The sequence below is a fragment of the Chiloscyllium punctatum genome, chromosome 22 (assembly GCF_047496795.1).
Source record: "Chiloscyllium punctatum isolate Juve2018m chromosome 22, sChiPun1.3, whole genome shotgun sequence".
NCBI classification, from domain to species: domain Eukaryota; kingdom Metazoa; phylum Chordata; class Chondrichthyes; order Orectolobiformes; family Hemiscylliidae; genus Chiloscyllium; species Chiloscyllium punctatum.
The window spans coordinates 9,181,506-9,208,256 of NC_092760.1; positions in this window are offsets into that span (position 1 = coordinate 9,181,506).

The following is a 26,751-nucleotide window of genomic DNA, read 5'->3' on the forward strand; positions in this document are numbered from 1 at the left end:
TATCCGAAATTGCACTCAGTCACCCCAAACCAAAATGTCTTTCATCTACAAAAAATTATGTTGTCCCACCCAATCTCCACCGTTCTGAGCCAGGTACAATGACCGAGGTTTCACAAAGTTGATGGAGTACTGCAGTACATGGTGTAACACTCTAGACTCAAGGTGAATCCATCTAAAAATATATCCAGGGGTTTTAGTCTCTAAAACATCAGTCCTGACAAAATAGTCACAATAATAATGTTATAACAATAATGTGAATAATAATGATAGCAATTACATGTTTAAACTGACAGCTAAAGTCTAAATAATAATCCCAAATCAACGCAAATTGGAGGACCTTCACATTATCATTTGAGGAACATCAAAGGATAAAGCAAGAAAAGGCAAGATAGAAAACATCCTGTTGGGCAATTTGATTCTCTGAGGCATCTGAAACTCCAGCCCTCAGCTCTGCACCACAGCACTGTGTATCATTTTACAAATGGCACACCTCACATGGCATTCACATAATTTCAACAATATACATTGTAGATGGAGCCTTGTGTTCAATAACCTTCCCAATGATCTGTCCTCACAAATATCATAACCCCAGGCATCCACTGACTGACAAAAACTCAAGGTGGTCAAAGCCATCTAGGCTGATCCACCCTTATCATGATTAGATTTTCTCCAGGGTGGAAACATTTGGCCCCAAAGGTCCACATTGACACTAATTAATGGACCTAACACTGTACGCAATTGAACATGGGCAATTCACTTGACCAACACCATGTTTAGGTTGTGGGAGGAAACCCACACAGACACAGGGAGAACATGCAAACTCCATGCAGACAATCACCAGAGGCAGGAATTGAACCCAGGTCACTGGTGCTGTGAGGCAGCAATGCTAACCACTGAGCCACCATGTCACAGGGAACCTAATCTAATCCAGCTGACTGAGAGCAGGCTTTAAGTGACCACGGAGAGAGAATGGTCTTGCTAAACCCTTTCTAGACAAGCTGGGGCCGGTGCTCAGCCAAACTTCATCACTGAAGCCTCAGTGTAAGCCCATTCTGTACAGTATAGAGAAACAGACACTGCTACATGTTACTGAGAAACTTCCGAATCAACAACCAATTCACTTTAAACTCTGTAAGTGAGAGCACTTTCATCTGGCATTGGGATTTGCCTTGCTCAATGGAAATTACATCATCAGTAAATGCAGATCGGAAATATCGACTTATGTAACTTAAGTTGTTCCAAGACTTACCAGGTACACCAACAATGACAAGGATGGTGTCGTATATTTTTGAGATCATTATGTTTGGAAAATACATTTTGTTGTTTGTGAAACAACCTCTCCCTTCCTGCTGCTGGCATCTGTCCGAATTGTCTCAAAATTAGAGATGAGACATATCCAGAGACATCGTTTTATATTTTGTGATTCATTTTATATTTTGTTGTGTCCCTCCTGGGAAAATATGATTACACATTCACCTTTTATTATCATTTTAAACAAAGAGATTACGACAACAGGTTTATTTTGATGATGTAATGTCATTGAAATTTAAGTCTACATTTGAATACTCCAAAGACTGGATGAATCTAATCTTATTTGGTCACAACTGCTCCTTGCAACTTGTCATCAAACAAGATTGCTTGCAGTGTTTCATACACTAATGGTCACATCAACATCTGAATATCTTTTGATATACTTTCCTGTGATGACTTTTATTTTACTGAGGATATTCAATTATTCAATACCTCATGTTGTACCTTGACAGCTGTTCTACTGCACACTGTTATACCACTGTTTTCCTTGTTAATTCAGTTCCATGACTCATTTGGGAAAGTCTGTCTGATTCAGCACTTGAATACCGAAGCTGAAACTAATACTGACCACCACAATAACTGGAACTTACACTTGGTAATAATTTCTCAAAACAAAGACAAAAAGAAATCAGAACCTTAACTTCAAAATTATAGAATGATAGCACCCTACAGGACAGAAGTGACCCAGCGATCCACAAAGATTGTCCCTCCAAAAATTACATGAAAAGCTGCACAAGTCCCATTCCCCAGCACTTAGTCCACAGTCTTGAATGTTATGACATTTCAAGTGCTCATTCAAGTACCTTTTAATGGTTTTGAGGATTTCCTCCTCAGTTACCCTCCTGGGCAATGCACTGTGGGCCCCTGCCATACTCCGGATGTTATGTTCCCTCTAAACCTCCTGCCTTTCAGCTACACCTCAGTACTGGCCCTTCACTTACTAGGATGCTACCTGGACTGGAAGTTTTGAGCTATAAGACCAGGTTAAATAGATTGGGACTTTTTTTCCCCGGTAACGTAGGAGACTGAGAGGCAACCTTATTGAGGTCTATTAAATCTTGTGAGATACATATAAGATAGATAGCTAACAGATTTTCACCAGTATAGGAGAGTCAAAAATTAGAGGGCATAGGTTAAGGTGAGAGTGGAGACATACAAAAGGATTCAGAGGGACACTTTGTTCAGACAGACGGTGGTGAGTGCTTGTAACAGGCTGTTAGAGGTATTGACAGACACAAGTACAATTTTGTGATTTGATTAGATGAGGTTCCCTACAGTGTGGAAACAGGCCCTTCAGCCCAACAAGTCCACACTTGTTGCCCACCCAGACCCATTCCCCTACACCCTATGGACAATTTAGCATGGCCAATTCACCTAACCTGCGCATCTTTGGACTGTGGGAGGAAACCAGAGCACCCAGAGGAAACCCACACAGACACAGGGAGAATGTGCAAACTCCACACAGACAGTTGCCCGAGATGGGAATTGAAACCGGGTCCCTGGCGCTCTGAGGCAGCAGTGCTAACCACCGAACCACCGTGCCGTCCTAAGAAACATTTAAATAGGTACATGAATGGGATAGGTATGGAGGGATATGGACCAAACCCAGGCAAATGGGACTAGTTTAATTGTGAAAACTGGGTGGCAGAGCAATTTGGGCCATGCTGAGAATCTCTATGACTTTATCTATGCCTGGACTGGTAAAGACACATATCTTGTATGCCTAAACTATCCTATTACCCTGTGTTGTTGCCTTTGGGGATCTGTTAACCAGCACCTCAAGGTCCTTCTGTTTCACTGAGCTTCCTGGTGTCCCACCACTCATTGCGTTATGTTGTGACTTCTACTAAAGTGCATCATCTCACATTTGTCAGAGTTAAATTGCATCTGCCACTGATCTGCCCATCTGACTGGTCTATATTATTTATGAAGATGACAAACAATAAGGGATTCAGCACTGATGTCTGTGATGCACACTGTACATAAGCCTCTAATTACACAAACAGCCTTCTGACAATATTTGCTGCCCCCTCTGACTGAGCCAATTTCCCAACCAACTTGCCAAGTTACTCCAGCTGCCATATGCATTTACCTTCATTCTCAATCCCCCATGTTGGACCTTGTCAAAGACTTTGGTAAAACCCATGTAAACTACTTCAATTGTCCTAGCCACATCCACAGACATGGTCACCTCCTCAAAAACTCCACCAGATTTGTTAGGCATGACCTCCATCTGACAAAGCCATGCTGACTGTCCATGATCAAACCTTGTTTCTTCAATTGGAGATTAATCCTTTCTTTTGGAGTTTTCTCCAATAATTTCTCTAACATTGATGGACACTCACTAGTTTGTTATTCCTGGTCTACCTCCACCACATTTCTCAAAAAGTGAAAACACATCAGCTGTCCTCCAGTTCTATGACACTTCCCCTGTGGCCGGAGAGGAATAAAACATTTGGGTCAGAGTCCCTGTAATTTCTTCCCTTTTCTCCTTGGTTACAATTCTTCCAGACCTCAGGATTTGTGTACTTTGAAGCTCCCCAGTCTTCAATAACTGTTCTCATCATATATAAATCTGCTGAAGAGAGACTGAGAGTGAGATTGTTGTTTTGCATTTTGCATGTTTCCTTCCCAATGCTGTTCCCATCCTTGCTGACGTGGGGGCAACATGTGTTCTTAGGACCCTGGGTTTCAAATTCCAAAGTCCTTTAAGACTAAGGGGAAGAAAGAGTTCTTATTCATGCAGAAGAATTTCTTAGGTATTTCACACAGAGACACAGAAAGACACATACACATGTGTGCACATGCACACACACACACACACACACACACACCACATTTACCTCACACACGGCTAAATTATTCTTTTACCTTTCTACACAATACCTCCCTCTGTATGGTAAAATAATTCCCTCTAATCATCCATTGTTCCATTATAACTCCCACTGAGCAAATACACAAACCTATCTTGCCCTGATATAAACTGTATATTCTCACAATTGGTCATAGTCAAGACAAATTCATGTAGTTGACCACTATCACTTATTCTGTCGTATTTCCACTTTTCGGGATCAAATAGAAACAAATTAACTTATCACTAAATGGTAAAAAAAAGTCTTAAAACTTTATTGGGTAATTGGAACAGTGGTTAGCACTGCTGCCTCACAGCGCCAGAGACTCGGGTTCAATTCCCGCGTCAGGCGACTGTCTCTGTGGAGTTTGCACATTCTCCCTGTGTCTGCGTGGGTTTCCTCTGGGTGCTCCGGTTTCCTCCCACAGTCCAAAAATGTGCAGGTTAGGTGAATTGGCCATGCTAAATTGCCCATAGTGTAAGGTCAAGGGGTAAGTGTTGGGGAATGGGTCTGGGTGTGTTGCGCTTCAGCGGGTCGGTGTGGACTTGTTGGGCCGAAGAGCCTGTTTCCACACTGTAAGTAATCCAATCTAAAAAAAAATCAAGTTGAGTTCCAACTCAGCCAGGAAGCCAGCCATTGAATTAGCTCATATTCAGATACTTCAAAGCTACGATCATGGAATTAGGTCAAATCCCAGCATGACAAAACTTCAATTTCATAAGTATGTGGATTATAACTCTAATGTCAACCATGAAGCTAATGTCAGTTGTCAAAGAAAATGCACCTGGTTCATTAATATCCTTTAAGGAAAGATAACTATTGTCTTTACCTGGTCTGGACTATATGTGACTCCAGACCCACAGAAATTGGTGTGGTTTATGGAGGTCAGCCATCTAAGCTCCAAGACCTCACTGCAGGAGGTCCTCAACATTGTGTCCTAGCCCTAACTATCTTTAGTGACTGTATAACTGACCTTCTCTCAATCAGAATGCCATAAATCAGAGGGTTCGCTAATACTTGCACAATGTTCAAATCATTCATACATCCTCATATACTGAAGCACTCCATGTCACTCTATCACAAGACCCCTGAAAATTCCAGCCTGGGCTGACAATTGGCAATTAACATTCACGCGAGACAAATGGGAAGCAATTACCACCTTCAATAAGAGATCACCTAAATAATGCTTCTGGACCCTTAAGTCTTTGCTGTTGCTGAATCCCCTACAATCAACAGTATCGGAGTTACCATGGAGCTGAAAATGAACTGGACTCATGAGATAAGTCCTGCTCACGTGGATAGAAGGGCAGGTCAGAGATCAAAAATACTGCCGTGAGTGATGCAGTTCATGACACCAAACGCCTCTCTGCTATCTACAAGGCACACATCAGGAATATGATAGAATACACCCCATTTGACTGGATGAAATGTATCTCCAACAACAGTCAAGAAATTGGACACCACCATGATAAAAACATAATGCTGTAGACACTTGAAGCCTGAAATAAAACTGGAAAGTGCTGGAGAAAGTCAACAAGCCTGGCAGCATTGGTGGAGAGAAATACAGAATTAACCTTTTGATTCCAATATAACTCCTCTTCAGAACAGGACTGAGGAGGAGTCATGTAGGACTAGAAACATTAATTCTCTTTCTCTCTTAACATATACTACCAGACCTGCTGAATTTCTCCAGCTCTTGCTTTTTTAGGAAAAAGTAGCCAGTTTGATTGGCACCGTATCTACAAACATGCAGTGAATCCAACACCAATCTTCTGTAGCAGCCTTATGTATCATCAACTAGATATGCTCCAGAAATTCACCAATGCTCCTTAGACAGCATCTTCCAAATGTACGACCATACCTTCCTAAAGACAAAGGCAGTAGATGCATGAGAACACCACTACCTACATGTTCCCTTCCAAACCACTCAGTATCGTGCCTTGGAGATATATTCCTTCCATGCCCCCATAGTCATAGTGAACCACAGGCTGTTCTCTCATTCGCGAGACATGACTGATCGTGAGTTTAACCTGAGTGTCACCATGTCCCAGGGGAGGGGTGAGGTTGAGAAGATGGGACCTTCATGGTGATCTCAGCTGGTGTGTGGGGATTGAACCTGTGCTGTCGGTGTCACTCTAAATCATTAACCAGTTGTCCAGCCACCATTGCCACAGGGAGTCAGTTAGCACAGTTGGCTGGACGGCTGGTGTGAGATGTAAAGAGGAGAAGTGATCCTTAGGTTAAGCTCACCATCAGTTGACTCTCTCTCTCTTTCTCTCTCTCTCTCTCTCTCTATGAGAGAGCAGCCATATGGAAATAGAACTAGGGCGATTTCTATGGTAACCCTGGTTATGACACGGGGAAAACCCTCCTGCTTAATTTAAAACCAGCAACACAGAAAAGATTGATCCTGTGCAGTAATCTGGAAAAATTCGAATGGCCAAGGAATATTTAAAATAAAATTAATGGCTTTATTTCTTAAAGTATAACAGAGAATAATTAACTACTATTTACAATTTCTTTCTCTAACCTACATTCTACCTTCCCTTCTATAATACTAGTCCAATAAAACTCCCAGTTAAGATTTACTAAACAACACTTCTTATCTCAGAACCAGGCAGCTGTAGGTTCTTGTCTTCGGATCTTCCTGTATCTGGAGTACTGAGAGACAGAAGTACTCTAACTCCCAGTACTTCTACTTAACAGAAATCTTAGTTTTCGCTTAAGAGTAAACAATTGATCAGATATCGATGTCTGTTTGTGGAAGGAAACTTCCATCACCTGCATCGACCGTCTAATTTATAAATGGTGGATAGAATTTGACAGTCACTCAGTATCAAGTCTCTGCCACATTCTCAAATCCACATTTGTAATAATCAGGCGGTTGAATATTTTCTTGTTGGAAATGGTGATTTCTTCATTAGTAAGTACTACCTGCCACACTATGTTGTACAGGTCGTGCTGTAGGAGCCTTGTGAGCTGCATTATTCTGGAAGGAATTGGGAATGGAGCTGAATGATGTAAAATTGCTCATGAACATCGCTGTGACTTTATATGTTAAATGGAAGATTGTTGAAGGAACAGCTGAAAATGGGCAAGATGGGGATGCCACCTGGAAAAACTCCTGATCATAGAATCCCTACAATGTGGAGAAAGACCATTTGGCCCATTGAGTGTGTGCTGACCCTCCCAAGAGCTTTCTCCTCAGACCCCGCTCCCTACCCTACACTGTAATCACACATTTGCTATGTTTAATCCACCTAACGGGACATTTTTGGACTGTGTGAGGACACTGGAACACAAGACGGAAACCCATGCTGAACATTGGGAGACAGTACAAACTCCACACAGACTGTCACCCAAGGCTGGAATTGAACCTGGATCCCTGGCACTGTGAGGCAGCAGTGCAAACCGCTGAGCCTGATGTCCTGAGAGAAAGGCAAAATGTTGCCAATGCTGGAAATCTGAAATGAAAAACACAAAATGCCAGGAAAGCACATGTGATCAGACAGTATCTGTGGAGGGAAACAGTTTGGTACAGGTCAGGACCTTTCCACATGAGATACAACCTTCTTGAGACATCCGAGATTCCCAGAGGACTTGTCAGGGTCGATGCAGAAAGATTGGTTCCTCTTGCAGGAGCAGAGGGCATAATCTCTGAATAATCTCTCAGCTATCTAAGACAGATGAGGTAGAATTTCTTCTCTGAGCGTAATGAATCTATGGAATTATTTATCACAGAGGACTGTATAGGCTGTATAAGGACATTCAATACTGAGCAATTTTTAAGGGAATCAGTAAGCATTATATCAAAACAGTCATGATTTCATTGAATGGCAAAGCGGAGTTAAGGGACGGCATGACCACCTTCTGCTGTCTTATTGCAAGGATTAACAGATGGAATGGTCAAACTGTAAAACCAATTGATATTAATCAGGGTTCACTGCTAAAACTATACTAATTTCAAAAAGGCAGGGATCAGAGACAAGGGTTTCTCATCTGTGAATGGAAACTGACCAAGGATTAAATGAATAAAAGACCCGAATAGTCAAAGCCAATTAGTATCAACATGTACAAAACCAACTAATTTGAGAAACAACCTGTTTAGGAACAAGAAAGGAACCAAGGATAAAAAGCTAATGAGACTTGAACAGGATGCTAAGAAATTCTCCTGGAAGAATTCAAGAAGCAGAATATGGTTGTCAAAGAAAAGCATGGGTTCAGTGAAATTTAGGGGATCAGTCCATGCACTGCTGCAAGAATGAAGACTTTAAGAAGTGTGGCCAGATAATATGAAAGTTTGTGGAACTGTCAGTCAAATGGTAACAGGGTTACAGTCAGTGGAGAAACTCAGCAAGAAGCTGCAGCAGAGAAGAGTGTGCTTTTGGGCCAAAGATATCAAATGTGGTGAATTAGAATGTGAACCATCAGGCACAGCATGGATTAGAGTTGGATAGCACATTGCTTTCACATGATTCTCTGCCAGTTTTAACTGTATGGTGCTGCACCTTTATGTGTGTAAGATGTTAACATAGTTCAAAGCAACAACTGGTTAGTGCTGCAGCCTCACAGTGCCAGGGACTTGGGTTTGATTCCAGCCTCGGGTGACTGTCTGTGTGGAGTTTGCACATCTTCCCTGTGTCTGCGTGGGTTCCCTCTGGGTGCTCTGGTTTTGTCCCCAATCCAAAGATGTGCAGGGTAGGTGAATTGGCCATGTTAAATTGCCCATAGTGTTCAGGGATGTGTAGCTTAAGTGTATTAGTCAATGGTAAATGTAGGGTAATGGGATATGGGTTTGGAGGATCAGTGTAGACTTGTTGGGCCGAAGGGCCTTTTCCCACACTGTAAGGATTCTAAGATTCTGAGTGAACGGTTCATGTTCAAGGAGTTACAGAGATACAAAACATGAACCTGTTGTGATAATCAATTCAGTTCACGCCAACTGACAGCAAGTTGTGGCTGGGAGCATTGATGAATCGAAGACTACAGGTTCTGATAATATCTTGGCTGCAATGTTCAAGACCGATCCATTGCATTGCCTCCTTCTTATTCAATGTATTCTAGTGTTTCTATGCCCCTGGCATCCACCCAGCATTGTAGGGACAAAGTAAATTAAGTTCTACCTCGATAAAAAAAGATTATCTTTAACCTAATCCTTTTATTCTCCTGCAAAACATCATAACACGGCAGTATTGGTCAAGTAGTACATATCAACCAGCCATTTGGATACAGAACTGGCTCGAAGGCAGAAGACACAGGGTGGTGATGGAGGGTTGCTTTTGCAGACTGGAGGCCTGGACCAGTGGTGTGCCACAAATATCGGAGCTGAGTCCACTGCTTTTCATCATTTACATAATTGATTTGGATGTGAACTCAGGAGGTATAATTAGCACGTTTTCAGATGACACCAAAATTTGAGGTAAATTTCTTTACTATACACTGCACCTTCAGAGTACAATGGGATCCTGATCAGATAGACCAATAGGCCAAGGAGTGGCAGATGGAATGTAATTTAGATAAATGTGAGGTGCTGCATTTTGGAAAAGTAAGTCAGGGCAGGACTTATACACTTAATGGTAAGGTCCTGATGAGTGTTGCTTGGAGTGCAGAAAGGGTTCAGAAAAGATTACAAGGATGTTTGCCAGGGTTGGAGGGTTTCAACTGGAGAACTGAATCATAGCCTTACTCAGAAAACTTAAGAAATTAGGAGAATTAAACAAAACAGACTTCCAAAAAATGAAACCAGACAGATCCAGCACAGCATGCTTCTATGGACTACCCAAAGTTCACAAACCAGGAGTCCCCCTCAGACCCACAGTCTCACTACCAGGAACACCAACATACAGACTAGCCAAGGAACTCCACAAGAGTCTAAAGCACTTAGTAGAGTACTCCTACCACTGCACCTAAGAACTCCTGAACCTCATTAAAGACACCAAGAAATAGATGGATGAAATAATGGTCTCCTTTGACGTAACAGCCCTGTTCCCATCCATCAACATCAACCTGGCCAAAGAAACACTGACTACGCTATTAGAAAAACCAAAGACACATACACCAAACACCACCAAATTCATCAACAAGGACAACATCATCAAGCTGGTGGAACTATGCCTCACCACCCACTTCACTTTCAATAGCAGGACCCTTAAGCAAATCAATGGAATATCCATGGGATCACCAATATCAGGATTCCTCGCAGAAGCAGTAATGCAGAGACTCAAACAAACAACTCTCCCAACCATCCAAGCCACACTTTGAGTCCGCTGCGTGGATGGCACCTTTGTGATCACTGAACAAAACAATTTAGAGGAAACCTTCAAGATCATCAATAGTATCCTTACTGGCATAAAATTCATAAAGGAGGAGGAAAACAACAATAACCTGCCATTTCTAGATGTCACAGTAGAGCGGACAGCCAATAGAGACCTTCAAATGAGCATCCACAGGAAAACAACACATACGGACCAAATACTGAACTACAGAAGCAATCATCCCAAGACCCACAAACAAATTTGTCTTGCAAATGTTTCGTCCCCTGTCAAGGTGACATCCTCAGTGCTTGGGAGCCTCCCGTGAAGCGCTTCTGTGCTGTTTCCTCCGGCATTTCCAGTTGTCAGTTCAAGCTGTCCGCTGTAGTGGCTGGTATATTGGGTCCAGGTCGATGTGTTTGTTGATAGAGTCTGTGGATGAGTGCCATGCCTCTATGAATGCCCTGGCTGTTCTCTGTTTGGCTTGCCCTATAATGCCCTACCATTATAGGGCAAGCCAAACAGAGAACAGCCAGGGCATTCCTAGAGTCCTGGCACTCATCCACAGACTCTATCAACAAACACATCGACCTGGACCCAATATACCGGCCACTACAGCGGACAGCTGGAACTGACAGCCGGAAGCGGCAGAGACAGGCCACTATAAATGCCGGAGGAAACAGCACAGATGCGCTTCACAGGAGGCTCCCAAGCACTGAGGATGTCGACTAGACAGGGGACGAAACGTTTGCAAGATAAATTCCCAGCTCGGAGAACAGAACCACAACAACGAGCACCTGAGCTACAAATCTTCTCCCAAACCTTGAACCCACAAACAAAGCTGCATTAGGACAGCATTTCAATGAGCTACCAAACACTGCAGCATTGTCGAGCTTCAAAGAGCAGAAGAAAACCACCTATATAGTGTATTCAAGAAGAACAGGTACCCAATAAACACATTCCGCCGATTTCTCAGCAACAAACCCAAACAAACAGACAAAACAGGCCCAGAAGCCTTAGGCACTTTACCCTGCATCAAAGACATATCTGAAATGACTGCCAGCCTACTCAGACCTGTTGGCAGCATGATAGCCCACAAACCCAACAACACACTTAAACAGTAGCTAATGAACCACACAGCATGCAAAACAAACGTCATCAACAAAATCGAGAATCGACGTTTCAGGCATAAGCCCTTCTTCAGGCTTATGCCCGAAACGTCGATTCTCCTGCTCCTTGGATGCTGCCTGACCTGCTGCGCTTTTCCAGCAATACATTTTCAGTTCTTTGCCCCTTAGCACAGGACATAATTGTGTTGATTATCCCATGGGATGTCTGACCAAACAGTGATTGTGGTTTATTGGAGGTTTATTGGATATTGAAAGGGACCTAAGGGGCAAGCTTTTCATGCTGAGGGTGGTGTGTGAATGGAATGAGTTGCCAGAAGAAGTGGTGGCGGTTGGTACAATTACAATATTTAAAAGGCATCTGGATGAGTATATGAATAAGAAGGGTTTAGAGGGATATGGTCCAAGTGCTGGCAAGTGGGACTAGATGAATTTAGGATATTTTATTGGCATGGACAGGTTGGACTGAAGGGTTTGTTGTCATGCTGTATGTTCTATGTCTCTGTCTCGAGTACCATCTGGCAGCTTCTACTCTCCAATGACCAGGTTAGTAAATCTTTGTTTACCTTCTGTTGGAATTATTGAACTCCCAGTTTCATCATAACCTCAATGGGCTGAGGGAAAATTGAGAAACTAACGCTAGAGGAAATGTGAGAATAATTGTTCTCAACACCAAGACTATTGAGTCAAGTATAGTGTCAAAGGAACCGAACAAAACAAACTAATGGATTGTTTAACATGGCCTTAGGATGCCAGGGATCAAAACAGAAAATTCTGGAAACATTTAGCATATCAGGAGGCATCAGTGGACAGAGAAACAGAGTTCACATTTCAGATTGTAACCTTGCATTGATTCTGATAAAAGCTGCCAGTTAATGAAATCATGGCTGATCTGATAACCCTCAACTCTACTTGCCTGCCTTTTCCCATAATGCCTGATTCCCTTATTGATTAAAGTCGATCTGTCTCGGCATTGAATTTTCTTAAAGCCCTCTGTGGTGTTGTATAGAAAGCACATCCGTCTATCACCCTGAAAGGTATTCCTTGAATTTTCACGCTTCTCTCTTATTTCTGGGCTGTTCTCCCCTGACCTTTTCCCAGCGAAATAATCTCTCTTTACCTATCTTTACCTTAAATATTGATCAAGCTGATACAAATGTATATTATATAATCTGGCCTCGTTGAAGCTTTTTTAATCTCAGAATCATTCTGCTGATTCTGTATTGCACCTCCCCCATGCTGCAGTGCCGAATTGGGTACAGTGTCCCATATCATGTTTGTGTGTGTGTGTGTGTATATATACATATATAAAATATATATATTTCTATACCTCGATCCCATAAAAACAGTTATTCGGGTAGGAATGACAGCATTGAGAAGACAAAGATCATTGAAAAATGCCTTGTTAAAAAGGCTATATTGCTTTGTGAAATTAGAGTTTTGTGCTTATTAAAGTCTCTGGGTAAATGGTCTGGTGATAATACCGCGAGACCATTGCCTCCCCCTAAATGAAAGACAATGCATTCATATCAAAACAATGAGTATTTTGGCAGATATTTAAAACTTGTTTTTAAACTTTTGGACACCTTAAGTTCAAGGGGAGCTCATTGAGCTAACTGATTTCGTATAAATTTGATAATTAATTAATTGAGGAAAGTATTTGGTTTTATTGCTTCATCTTCAGCTACCGGATCACAATCATAGTAATAATGCAACATGGGTCTGCAGACCAGCTAGTTTAAAGTTGGTTGTAGGAAAAATATTGCATTTTTTACTCAAAGCCATAATGATAAAATATCCAGAACTGAGAATATAATAAAGAACAGTCAGCATTGGTGTCTAACCTTATTGAATTGTTTGATGACAGAACAGTATATGTAAAGGTATTGGGGAGGGTGTGTTTATGTCTGGATTTTTAAAAGATATGTTAATAGTAAACGAGAGTTACAACATGGATGCAGGGAAGAAGTAGCAGAATGGATAACAATGGGGTTAGAAACAGAAACTAAAGCTAAAAGTTAGTTGTTCAGACTGACAGAATGTGTTGTTCCACAGGGTAATTTTGCCTGGAGATCAGGGATATAACAATTATGTGGATGACAGGGAATTGGTGATTATGGCTAATACTGAGGAAGGTTGTGGTAAAATAGCAGAGTCCAGAAAGGTGAGCAGAATGGGCGAGACAGTGGAAAATAATTTTAAGAGGTGGTGTATTCACATAGGAAGGAGAAGGAGGAAGCTACTTCGATGCATGTTTCAAATTGAGGAGATTTGATGATTTGTTTGTAAAAACGTGGTGTCTGCACATGAGGAATAAAAATCAGATGATATCAATATAAGATGGTCACAATTAAGACCAATAAAGAATTTGGGAGAAATGTCTTCTCCAAAGAGCTTTCAGAATGTGGTGTTCAATGCCACATGTAGTTGAGAGGAATATTGTAAGTGCCATTTAAGGGGATGTTCATCAAGTCCATGAGAAGAAAATGAAAACCTGAAGGATGTCTAGAGGGTGAGGTGGAACGGAGTGAATGAGCCCCTTCTGAAGTTTAAAGACTGAACAGAGCAGCTGAGCCTAATAAACTTCAAAGTCAATCATTCATATATTCTTTTCAATATAAAAAAGAAAGTTTGTGTAATTTGTATTATTATCTGTTTCAACCCCAACCCACCCCGAACATTAGGCATGTCTACAGAAGAGACAGCTGATGCTGGGCTTCAGTACCTGAGGACCGGATGATGGAGTAATGATGGAGTCATAGTCACCAACAACACAGGGAAGTGGGCAGCCAGGTTCACCACTAATACAATGCCATGGGTTACCGCGATTGGTGACACCATCTATTATGGCATGGCTTTGGGAGAGGTCCACACTTCTGCCATTGAAGATATTTCCCTGTGAAGTCAGTACAGAGGATGAAGTGACATCCCAGGGTATTTGTTCCTAGTTTCTATTGGATCATCTGTGAGTGTACGCTTCTACCTAATATCACTGGAGTTATTAATAACATTCATGCTCACTTCTTTCAGTCCATTCTTTCAGTCTTACAGAGCAGGAAGATCGATGGTTTCATCCTTGATTGATGCTGAGAAATCTGATTATTGACAATGATCAACTTCAGTGATGTTTAATGAGTGACTATTGGAAATCCGTTGGGCTTCCCTCTTCCAATCACAAGGCAATGACCTCCCTGTGGCCTTGGGGTTTATGAATTTCAGTGAAGAAAGGACTTTGCTTTATTTCCTTCCATTATTGAATACTGCTCAATAACAGTGAGGTACCGGAAGGCAACTGTGATCCGTGGATAACTAGACTAATTATGTTTCTGGTCAAGAAAAAGAAGGAAGCAGATGTCAGGTATTAACAGCAGGGATTGAGTAAATCCCGAGAAAAATATAAGGAACAATCCGCTCCTTCCGAGTATTAGCCTAGTAAACCTGTTCTTCTTCCAACACATTAACGTAAGTACGGTGACTGGTACTATACACAGCACTCCACATGAGGCCTTACCCACATCCTGGGTAAGTGAAGCAGAGCCTTCACACTCTTGCTTTCAATTCCTCTCACAATAAAATGTGACACGATTAGCCTTCCTGATTACTTGCTATACCTATAGTTTATTTTTATGTGATTTGTGTACGAAGACTCCCAGATTCCTCTCCATCCCTGAGCTCTTCAGCCATAGTATTGCAGTAATATGTTGCCTTATTATTCTTTCTGCCAAAATGCACCATTTCACACTTTGCCACATTGTACTCCATTTGCCAGATGGTTTGTCTTTTCAACTCATTTTCCTACCCACCTTTATGTCATCAGCAAATTGACTCTTAACTGCCCTTTGCACAATTAAGGATGGACAATGATGGACATCAGAATGAACTGGCAATAGAGATAGATCGTGAGGGAGCATACTAAACTGGGAATGGGGAGAGACAGCATCAAGACATTGACCCGGGAATGGAGAGAGACAGTGACAAGACATTGACCTGGGAATGGGGAGAGACAGTGACAAGACATTGCCCCGGGAATGGGGAGAGACAGTGACAAGACATTGACCTGGGAATGGGGAGAGACAGCATCAAGACATTGACCTGGGAATGGGGAGAGACAGTGACAAGACATTGACCTGGGAATGGGGAGAGACAGTGACAAGACATTGACCTGGGAATGGGGAGAGACAGCATCAAGACATTGACCTGGGAATGGGGAGAGACAGCATCAAGACATTGACCTGGGAATGGGGAGAGACCGCATCAAGACATTGCCCTGGGAATGGGGAGAGACAGTGACAAGACACTGACCTGGGAATGGGGAGAGACAGTGACAAGACATTGACCTGGGAATGGGGAGAGACAGTGACAAGGCATTGCCCTGGGAATGGAGAGAGACAGTGACAAGACATTGACCTGGGAATGGGGAGAGACAGTGACAAGACATTGCCCTGGGAATGGGGAGAGACAGCATCAAGACATTGACCTGGGAATGGGGAGAGACAGTGACAAGACATTGACCTGGGAATGGAGAGAGACAGTGACAAGACAGTGACCTGGGAATGGAGAGAGACAGTGACAAGAGATTGCCCTGGGAATGGGGAGAGGCAGTGACAAGACATTGACCTGGGAATGGAGAGAGACAGTGACAAGGCAGTGAACTTGGATTAGAGACAGAGAGAGACAACACACTGAATTGGAAATAGAGACATAATGATTAGATTACATTACTAACAGTGTGAAAACAGGCCCTTCAGTACAGCAAGTCCATACCGACCCCCTGAGGAGCAACCCACCCAAACCCATTCCCCTACATTTACCCCTTCACCTAACACTACGGGCAATTTAGCATGGCCAATTCATCTATTGTGGGAGGAAACCGGGGCACCTGGAGGAAACCCACGCAGACACAGGGACAGTTGCCTGAGGCGGGAATTGAACCCGGTTCTCTGGCACTATGAGGCAGCAGTGCTATCCACTGAGCTACCGTGCCGCCCAAAAAACAATTAAACGCACCCATTCCCTGGCTGGGAATCGAACCCAGGCCACGACGGTGAAAGCACCGAATCCTAAGCACTAGACCACTAGGTAATGAGAGACAGTGATTTGGGATTAGAGAGAGACAGAGTGGCAACACAATGAACTAGAAAATGAGAGACAGAGAGACAACTCACTAAGTTGGGAATGCAGAGAGAGATGGAGGAACAACACAGAACTGGCAATAGCAACAGAGATGCAACACTCTGATCTGGGAAAAGAGGGAAACAGTGTACAAGACACTGAAGTGGGAATAGTGAGAGATAGACAGACAACATAGACAAAAGATGATAACACACTGAACTGGGAATAGAAGGAGATAAACTAACATCACAATGAACTGGGAACGGAGAGAGAGAAACAGAGAATGCATTGAACTGGGAGAGGTGAGAGACAAACTGAGAACACACAACTTGGAATCGAGAGAGACAACACACTGAACTGGAACAGGGAGTGACAGAACTGGCAATAGAGAGAGATAGAGAACACCCTGAACTGGGAATAGAGATTGAGAGACACCCACAGTGAACTGGAAATGGAGAGAGACAAAGAGACAACACATTGAACTGAGAATAGAGGAAGATAAACTGACAAAACACTGAACTGGGAATGGAGAAAGAGAGAAACAGAGAGTATACAACTGAAAATAGAGAGAAACAGAAAGATAAAACACTGAACTGAGAATAGAGAGGACAGAGAGTGTGATAATACACTGAACTGGCAATAGAGAAAGACAGAGAGACGACACACTGAATTGGGAACAGAGAGAGAGAAAAACAGAGACCACACAACTGGAAAAAGTGAGAGACAAGCGGAGAACACACAATTGGGAAGAAAGAAAGGTGGAGAGATAACACACTGACCGGTGAACACAGGGAGACAGTGTGACAATACAATGAACTGGGAACAGAGAGTGACATAATGAGAGACAAGACCTTGGAGCGAATGTCCACAAGTCCTTGAAGGTGAGTGGGAGGATTATACAGTGGTCACAAAATCATACATTTTCTTATTAGCTGAAGCATTGGAGGTTTTATTGACAGGTTAGGCTACAGCTGGAGTACAGAACATAGTTATGGTCAATGCACAACAGGAAAGATGTAATATTGCTGTTCAGTCCTGTAGCCAATGATTTCATCCAAACTAATACCGACTGTCCTACTTTGTGAACTTCAACATTGTCAGGAGCCTTTTATGTGGCATTTTTGTCAAATGTTTTCCAAAACAGCATCCAACATATTCCCTTCATCAAACTTCACTGTTACTTCATCAAAAAATTCCATAAAATTAGTGAATCAAAATCCGCCTTTTACAATGTGTCTTGGCTCTGTGATTAACTAGAAATATCCCAAAGTTTATCAATTTTTGCCCAGATTATTACTTATAAAACCTGCCTCATCACTGACATTAAACTGACTGGCCTACCATTACTAGGACTGAGCTCACATCTTTTTGAGCAAGGATTGGAAATGTCTGATTCTGTCGCTTCCTCCCTGAATCAAGTGAAGACTGGAAATTCACAATGAGCCATCTCCTATGTTCACATCCTGATCCTTTTGCAGCCTGGGATGAAGAGTGGGGATGTTATGCCCAGAGTTTTGTTCAATATTTACTCCCAGGTATTAATGCAGAAACCGGTGATTTGGTCATTACCACATTGTGTTCGTGAACACTCAATGTCACATTTCCTACTGAAACTATACTTTGGAAGGATTCATTGACCGTAAAGCAGTTTGAAAAGACCTATCATTGTGACACCTATCATTCTATCAATGCAAATCATTCTTTTTCAAGTTAAACAGCCAGGATGGGTCTTGTGAATGAGAGTGAAGTGAGCTTGAGAGGGTATGGAGGAGAAACTACATGGTACAACAGAACACAGTGAGTTAAAACAATGGAACATGTTTAGATATTGTGATTGGTTGTTACGAAATTCCCAATCTCAGTTTTGTTATTGTGTTGAAACACGTGATCAATGTTCACATCCAAACAATGAGGAAAACAGAATCACAGAATTGGCATAATGCAGCAGGAGGCCATTCGGTGCATTGTGCTGCACATGTGTATTCTGACCATCACCTCGTGATCATCAGCTGATGATGACTCTGAACCAACAACCAACCAAGGGACAGTATGAACACTCAAACAGGCTGTCACCAACTCACACCTGATCAAAACTGTTTGATCACAGGATTATAACCATCTACACAATCTTCACTACCTTTAAATTTCACTTAAGACACTTGCACCTCTAAAAATGTTAGCAGTTCTCAAGATCATGGCATAATCTTCATATGTTATCAAGTCTGCCCTAAGGTATTAAAGTGAAGCTGTTCCAATTCATCTACAATATTGACCCTGACACTAACAGTGACCATATAGTATGTCCTTCCCAGTTGGACCAAATCTGCCTCAGTGACTAACCACCACGTTAACTAACTTAGCAACAGAAAATTAAACCTATGATCCATCAAACCAGGTTTGATTCTGGTCCAGTATTACCATCAGTTGGGGATCAGAACAAGTTTCATTGTCTATATGGAAGAGTAGATGTCTACGTGTTGTCTGAATTCAATGGAATTCAAATCAAATGGGTTCTTTCATAAGTGGAAAATTGCAGCTGGGTGTTGAATGTGAAAACTAATGTCTTAGAATAATATACATTTGATAAATTGAACAGTATGGGCTTGGATGGAAAGGAAGTTCTTAAGTGTGTACAAGAAAATCTTCTGATTCAGTGTGTGGATATACCGACTACAGAAGGTGTAAAACCTGATGTCTTTTTGGGAAATAAGGCAGTCTGCGATGACTGTGGTGTCAGTGGGAGAGCACTTTGGGGCAAATGAGCATAATTGTATTAGTTTTAAAACAGTCGTGGAAAAGCACTGACCTAAATTTAAAGATTAAAGGTTTAAATTGGAGGAAGGCCAATATTGATGGTATTAGGCAAGAACTTTCAAAAGTTGTTTGGGGTCGGGCAGATGTTTGCAGGTAAAGGGATGGCTGGAAAATAGGATCCCTTCAAAAATGAAATAATGGAACTCCAGTGAAGGTATGTTCCTGTGAGGGTGTAGGGCAAGGTGGTAGGTGGAGGAAATGCTGGATGACTCGAGAAATGGAGGTTTTATTTAGTCAAGAAAAAGAAGGAAGCAAATGTCAGACATAGACAGCAGAAATTGGGTGAGTCCTTCGAAGAGCATAAAGGCTATAGAATTATATTTAAGAGGAAAATCAGGAGGACAAAAAGGGAACATGAGATGGCTTTGGCAAATAGGATTAAGGAAAATCCAAAGGGGCTTTACAAATACATTAAGGACAAGAGGGTAACCAGGGAGACAATAGGGCTCCTCAAAGATCAGCAAGACAGCCTATGTGTGGAAACACAAGAGAATGGGGGACATAATAAATTAGTGTTTAGCATCAGTGTTTACTGTGGAAAGGAACATGGAAGATATAGAACATGGGAAAATAACTAGTGATATCTTGAAACATGTCCATATTATCGAGGAGGAGGTGCTGAATGGCTTAAAATCCATAAAAGTGGACAACTCTCCAAGACCTGGTCAATGTACCCTAGACGTCTGTGAGAATCTAGCAAAGTGATTGCTGGGCCCCTTTGCTGAGATAAATGTATCATCAATAGCTACAGGTGAGGTGCCGGAAGACTGGCTAATGTGGTGTCAGGATTTAAGAAAGGTGGTAAGGAAAAGCTGGGAAACTATAGACCAATAAGCCTGACGTTGGAGGTGAGTGAGTTGCTGGAGAGAATCCTGAAGGACAGGATTTACATGTGTTTGGAAAGGCAAGGACTGATTAGGGACAGTTAATATGGCTTTGTGTGTGGAAACTCATGTCTCATCTACTTGATTGAGTTATTTAAGAAGTAACGAAGAGGATTGATCAGTACAGAGCAGTGGACATGTTCTATGTGAACTTCAGTAAGGTGTTTGACAAGGTTCCTCATAGTAGCCTGGTTAGCACAGTTAGTTCACATGGAATACAGGAAGAAGCCATTTGGATACAGAACTGTCTTGAAGGTGGAAGACAGAGGTAGTGGTGGAGGGTTGTTTTTCAGACTGGAGGCCTGTGACGAGCAGTGTGCCTCAGGGATTGGTGTTGGGTCCACTACCTTTTGTCATTTATATAAATGATTTGGATGTGAATATAGGAGGTGTGATTAGTCAGTTTACAATAACAACAAATTTGTAGGTGCAGTGGATAGTGAACAAGGTCACCTCAGAGTAAAGTGGGACCTTGATCAGATGGGCCAATAGGCTGAGGGGTGGCAGATGGAGTTGAGATAAATGTGAGGTGCTGCGTTTTGGAAAGGCAAATCAGAGCAGGACTTATACACTTAATGGTAAAGTGCTGGAGTGTGTCCCTGAACAAATAGACCTTGGAGTGCAGGTTCATAGTTCCTTGAAAGTGGAGTTGCAGGTTGACAGGATAGTAAAGAAAACATTTGGTCTGCTTTCCTTTATTGGTCAGTGCAATGAGTAGGAGTTGGGAGGTCATGGTGTGGCTGTACAGGACATTGGTTAGATCATTTTTGGATACCACATTCAATTCTGGTCTCTCTGCTATAGGAAGAATGTTGTGAAACTTGAAAGGGTTCAGAAAAGATTTAGAAGGACCATCAGAGGCTGAGGAGTGACCTTATCGAGGTTTATAAAATCCTGAGGGGCATGGATAGGGTAAATAGACAAGGTATTTCCCCTGGAGTGGGGGAGTCCAGAACTGGAGTGTATAGATTTATGGTTTGAGGGGAAACATTTAAAAGGGACCTAAGGGGCAACATTTTCATGCAGAGGTTGATGTGTGTATGGAATGAGCTGCCAGAGGAGGTGGTGGAGGCTGGTACAATTACGACATTTAAATGCCATCTGAATGTGTATATGATTAGGAAGGGTTGAGAGGGATTTGGTGCTAATGCTGGCAAAAGGACTAGATTAATTTATAACATCTGGTCAGCATGGACAAGTTGTACCATGTTGTACCACCCTATGACTCGATGTCACCTTCCTCCAGCGTGTATCTAATATGAGCTTCTCCCTCCCTCGTGCTGGAAGTGATTACTGTCTCTCTTTAGACTGACAGGAAGATCATTAATAGAGAACACAGCTAAGATAATTAGCAAAAGAATGATTCATACTTCCTTGCAAATAGGCTATTTGGCCTGGAGCTTGGAGACTGGTGGCGGGGTGGGGGGGGGGGGGGGGGGTGACCTTATCGAGGTTTATAAAATCATGAGAGGCATGGATATGGTGAATAGCCAAGATCCTTTCCCCAGGGTAGGGGAATCGAAAACTGGAAGGCATAGTCGAGAGGGAAAAGTTTTAAAAGGGACTTAAAGAGCAACTTTTTTGCACAGGTTGTTGCGTGTATGGAATGAGTTGCCAGAGAAAGTCGGGTGGGGGGTGGAGCGGTGCTCGTGTAAATACACGTGAAAGGTATCTGGATGGGTCCATGAACAGGAAGAGTTCAGAGGGATATGAGACAAATGCTAGCAAATGGGACTAGATGTCTTCAGGATATCTGGTCAACATGGACAATTGGAATTAAGGGTCTGTTTCCATACTGGACATCTCTATAAATATACATCCCTTTATCCTCAACTCTCCTCCTCCATTCTGGTTAACAGGGCCTTCATTGATATACTCAATGAATTTACAAAAGACACGATAAGGATTCAGCTGAGATCGTTTTAAAAAGGTGGAAGCCACACTGCTAATAATTTACAGGTGATGACCAAATCCTCTGAGGAAAACAGAAGAGTAGTATGTCAGACATTTTTGAATATTTTGAAGTGTTAGAGTATTTGGGGATTTCATCTCTCAAATATCTCTCAATATGAACAGTGTGAAAGACACTGAGAGCAAAAAAGATTATTGTATCATATTTAACTGACCCCTTTAGCACATAAGAGCTCAGTGAGAGGAAAAGCAATTCTGAAATGAAGCTGGTCTTCTGGATAAACTAAGAGAGAGGGACTATTTTTGAGCTGCTGACATTAATACATTTACATTGATCATAAATATGGAACAAGACAAAGACAACAAGATTAAAACGATGACGTCAGGGGGAACAAATCTCATGAGTCTGCCACGAGGGGTCATAGTTTTAAGGTGTTAGGAGGAAGGTATAGAGGAGATATCAGAATTAGGTTCTTTACGCAGAGAGTTGTGAGCACATGGAATGCATTGCCAGCGGTGGTAGTGGAAGCAGATTCATTACGGACATTGAAGTGACTGCTGGACTTGTACATGGACAACAGTGAATTGAGGGGTGTGTAGATTAGTTTTTTTATTTGAAATTAGGATTAATCCTCTGCACAACATCTTGGGCCAAAGGGCCTGTTCTGTGCTGTACATTTCTATGTTCAATGTACTTAATCTGAGAGATAATCTGACGAAGTTGGACTGGATGCAGGTATTTGAAGATAAAATAATGACAAATCAGTGGGAGGATCTCAAAAGTGAGATTCTAAAGAAACAAAGTAAACATGATCCAACAACAGATATCATTATATTTCCACATCTCGTGCTCCATAGGTGTCCCCAAGCATACAGGGTGACATGAAACAGTAAAAGAAAGATACTGATCCTGACAAAACAATTAAAAAACAGTGGAAGCTCAGTCTAGAACCTAAATGGGTGAACTGAAAACTAAAAAAAACTTAGAAAGGCCAAGGAAGCACAGGGAAATTGTTAATGGGTAAAATCGACAGGAAAAGAAATGGTTTATCAGTTGATTAAGACCAAAAAGATAACTATGAAAATGATAGGGGTGTCAAAGAAGTGCAAGATAATTAATGTTGCCTATGCACATTCGCACACTAATACACATACACAAACCATGATAATCCAATGTATTGCTTCTTGTATTATTACTTTAATCACAGTGAATCATGTCACTGTGTTTGTGATTTATTCCATATTCATGAATATAAATCTGATGTGGTGAAGACCAATGTGAAAGATTTGTCTCAGGCATCATCCAGATACCTTTTAAATGCTGTAATTGTACCAGCCCCCATCACTTCCTCTGGCAGCTCATTCCATACACACACCACCCTCCGTGGTATTGAAGTACAAATTTTCCTTCGATCAAAGAACTGCATTGAGAGAAGATAGATCAGAACTTAAACACTGTATTGGAGAACTGTGTCCCATTGTTACTATGACCATTAAGATAAGGTATTTGGAAATAACAGCCCAGACAGCTGCAAATATATCTTCAACCACAACCTGGGAGCGAGGAGGAGGGAGATAGCATCTGGGGATGGCTTCAAACAGGACAGTGATGTCATTAAAACCAAAAAAAGGCTCATACGAGGAATTTCCTAACATGACAGTCATAGTAGAAGAAAGAGCATGAAGATCTAACTTGGAATATAATCCCTGAAAGTTGCCACCCAGGTTGATGGGGTTGTTAGGAAGGCATATGGTGTGTGAGCTTTTATTGGTAGAGGGATTGAGTTTCGGAGCCATGAGGTAATGCTGCAGCTGTACAAAACTCTGGTGCGGCTGCATTGGGGTATTGCATACAGTTCTGGTCACCGTATTACAGGCAGGATGTGGAAGCTTTGGAAAGGGTTCAGAAGATTTACTTGGATGTTGGCTGGTATGGAGGGAAGGTCTTATGAGGAGAGGCTGTTTTCATTAGAGAGAAGGTTGAGAGGTGACTTAATTGAACCATATAACATAATCGGAGGATTAGATAGGGTGGACAGTGAGAGATTTTTTTTACTTGGATGGTGATGGCCAGCATGAGGGGACATAGCTTTAAACTGAGGGGTGATATATATATATATATATATTATATATATATATATATATATATATATATATAGAACATAGAACATTACAGCGCAGTACAGGCCCTTCGGCCCTCGATGTTGCGCCGATCAAAGCACCCCTAACCTACACTAAGCCACTATCCTGCATATACCTATCCAATGCCCGCTTAAATTCCCATAAAGAGGGAGAGTCCACTACTGCTACTGGCAGGGCATTCCATGAACTTACGACTCGCTGAGTGAAGAACCTACCCCTAACATCAGTCCTATATCTACCCCCCCCCTTAATTTAAAGCTATGCCCCCTTGTAATAGCTGACTCCATACGTGGAAAAAGGTTCTCACTGTCAACCCGATCTAACCCCCTAATCATCTTGTACACCTCTATCAAATCACCCCTAAACCTTCTTTTCTCCAATGAAAACAACCCCAAGTGCCTCAGCCTTTCCTCATAGGATTTTCCTACCATACCAGGCAACATCCTGGTAAACTTCCTCTGCACCCGTTCCAGTGCCTCCACATCCTTCCTATAGTATGGCGACCAAAACTGCACACAATATTCCAGATGCGGCCGCACCAGAGTCTTATACAACTGCAGCATGACCTCAGGACTCCGGAACTCAATTCCTCTACCAATAAAAGCCAGTACGCCATATGCCTTCTTCACTGCACTATTTACCTGGGTGGCAACTTTCAGAGATCTGTGTACATGGACACCAAGATCCCTCTGCTCTTCCACACTACCAAGTAGTCTACCATTAGCCCAGTAATCCATCTTTTTATTACTCTTACCAAAGTGAATCACTTCACACTTAGCTACATTGAACTCCATTTGCCACCTTTCTGCCCAGCTCTGCAGCTTCTCTATATCCCGCTGTAACCTGCCATATCCTTCCTCACTGTCTACAACTCCTCCGACTTTCGTATCATCCGCAAACTTGCTCACCCAACCTTCTAACCCTTCCTCCAGGTCATTTATAAAAATGACAAACAGCAATGGTCCCAAAACAGATCCTTGCGGAACACCGCTAGTGATGGCACTCCAAGATGAACCTTTGCCATCAACTACTACCCTCTGTCTTCTTCCAGAGAGCCAATTCCTAATCCAAACCTCCAACTCACTTTCAATGCCATATCTCTGTATTTTCTGCAGTAGCCTACCATGGGGGACCTTATCAAACGCCTTACTAAAATCCATATATACCACATCTACCGCTTTCCCCTCATCTACCTCCTTAGTCACCTTCTCAAAGAATTCAATAAGGTTTGTGAGGCACGACCTGCCCTTCACAAAACCATGCTGACTATCCTTGATCACATTACTCTTATCCAGATGTGCATAAATCCTATCCCTTACAATTCTCTCTAAGACTTTGCCCACAACAGAAGTGAGACTCACTGGCCTATAGTTACTAGGATTATCCCTACTCCCCTTCTTGAACAAGGGAACCACGTTTGCTAGCCTCCAGTCCTCTGGCACTACTCCTGTCGACAAAGAGGACACAAAAATCAAGGCCAATGGCTCTGCAATCTCCTCCCTTGCTTCCCAGAGAATCCTAGGATAAATACCATCAGGCCCAGGGGACTTATCTATTTTCACCCTTGCCAGAATTTCCAACACCTCTTCTCTACATATCTCAAAGCCATCCATTCTACTTATTCGTGCCTCAGTATTTATATCGACAACAATGTCCTGTTCCTGAGTGAATACTGACGAAAAGTATTCATTCAGCGCCTCCCCAATCTCTTCAGCCTCCACACGCAACTTCCCATTACTATCCTTGATTGGACCTATTCCTTCCCTAGTCATTCTTTTATTCCTAACATACCTATAGAAAGCCTTAGGGTTTTCCCTAATCCTACCAACTAAGGACCTTTCATGTCCCCTCCTTGCTGCTCTTAGCTCTCTCTTCAGGTCCTTCCGGGCTACCTTATAACTCTCAATTGCCCCTATTGAACCTTCACGCCTCATCTTTACAAAGGCCGCCCTCTTCCGTTTAACAAGGGATTCCAACTCCTTATTAAACCACGGCTCCCTCACACGACCCTTTCCTCCCTGCCTGATAGGTACGAACTTATCAAGGACACTCAATAGTTGTTCCTTGAACAAGTTCCACATATCAATTACGCTCTTGCCTTGGAATCTACTTTTCCAATCCACACATCCTAAGTCATGCCTCAACGCATCATAATTTCCCTGCCCCCAGCTATAACTCTTGCCCTGTAGTACACACTTATCCCTCTCCATCACGAGAGTAAAAATCACCGAATTGTGGTCACTGTCCCCAAAGTGCTCACCTACCTCTAGTTCTAATACCTGGCCTGTATATATATAGGACAGATGTCAGAGATAGTTCCTTTACTCAGAGAATAGGAGGGACCTGG